The sequence below is a fragment of the Thalia democratica genome, chromosome 1 (genome assembly GCF_965202585.1).
Source record: "Thalia democratica chromosome 1, ktThaDemo2.hap1.1, whole genome shotgun sequence".
Taxonomy (NCBI): domain Eukaryota; kingdom Metazoa; phylum Chordata; class Thaliacea; order Salpida; family Salpidae; genus Thalia; species Thalia democratica.
In genome coordinates, this window is record NC_139165.1 from 106,176,347 (window position 1) to 106,177,651 (window position 1,305).

The following is a 1,305-nucleotide window of genomic DNA, read 5'->3' on the forward strand; positions in this document are numbered from 1 at the left end:
AGATTACAAAAACCAAAAAAAATCTTTTTATAGTTTTAAAGTATAAACGCCGTGTTGTTTAAAACTTTTTACTTCACTTTAACTCTTGAACAGCGAGGTAATAGTTGTTTTTAGGGGTAGCTTTCAAATTTGCACGAGCGTACAAAATTACACGAAGGGACAAAAATGCACGAGCGCACAAAATAGCACAAAGATATTTTTGAACTAATAAACTTTTGCATGAGGGAATAGAATTGCACGAAGGGTCACTTTTGCATAAAAATGTTTTTGCACGACCAGACAATTGTGCACGGAGTCATTTTTGCACAGTAAAAATTGTTTTTATTCATTTTTTATATTTTTGTTAATTTGATTATTTTTTTTATTCTATTTAGTTTTTTTACTATTACTCTTACCCCTAGCCCTTACCCTCAGTCGGTAGCATTTTTTTATAATTGTTATTTTTCTTTATAATCTTTAATTGTTTTTTTACTATCGCTGTTACCCTTAACCCTTACCCTCTGTCATTAACTTTTTTAATTATTAAACTAACTTTTATTTATTTTTCCTGTTTTTATTCTTTTTTTTTCTGTTATTTTTACACTCGTGCAAAAATGTAATTTGTGCAAAAATGAACCTTGTTGCGAAATTGTCTTCGTGTAATTTAAACCTGTTCACGTTTCTAGATATAATTATAAATTCACCTTGGATATTTCCCCACCACAGCTAGAATGAATTAGGAGGTGTTCTTTTTTTTTTGACACTTTTGACTCTGTATGACTTAAAAACTTTTAAAAATACTGTTTTTTTACTGAACGCTTAAAAGTCTCATTAGTTTAAAAATTCAAAAAAAACATGCAAATAAATTAAAAATAGTAGATTTAATAATTAACGGATTGGAATTTTTTTAAACATATTTCTGTAAAAATGAATAGCGCTATTTTATAACATACAGATAAGTTATTTTATCTTTACAAAACAGTTTTTTTTTTACTTTCAAATTTTAGCATTTAGAAATGGTGCTGATAAATGTTACTACTCTATAACTTATTAGGTTTAAAGAAATATGCTACGTTGCTAAGAGTTATAAGATACTTATAAGTATTCTTATTGTTCATTTGTGTTTAAATGTAGCTTTAGTATAGTTTGCTTAGTAAGCAATAATTTTACGTGTATATAGTTCAAATAGGTAAAACAACTGCACTTTACTAGTTATTTGAACAATCTAAAATTTTATTTGGGTTATACTCTCTTTAACCACAAGAAACCTCATAATTGCGACATTAGTAACAATAAGTGGCCTGAGTTTCAAAAGTTTTCAGGTGA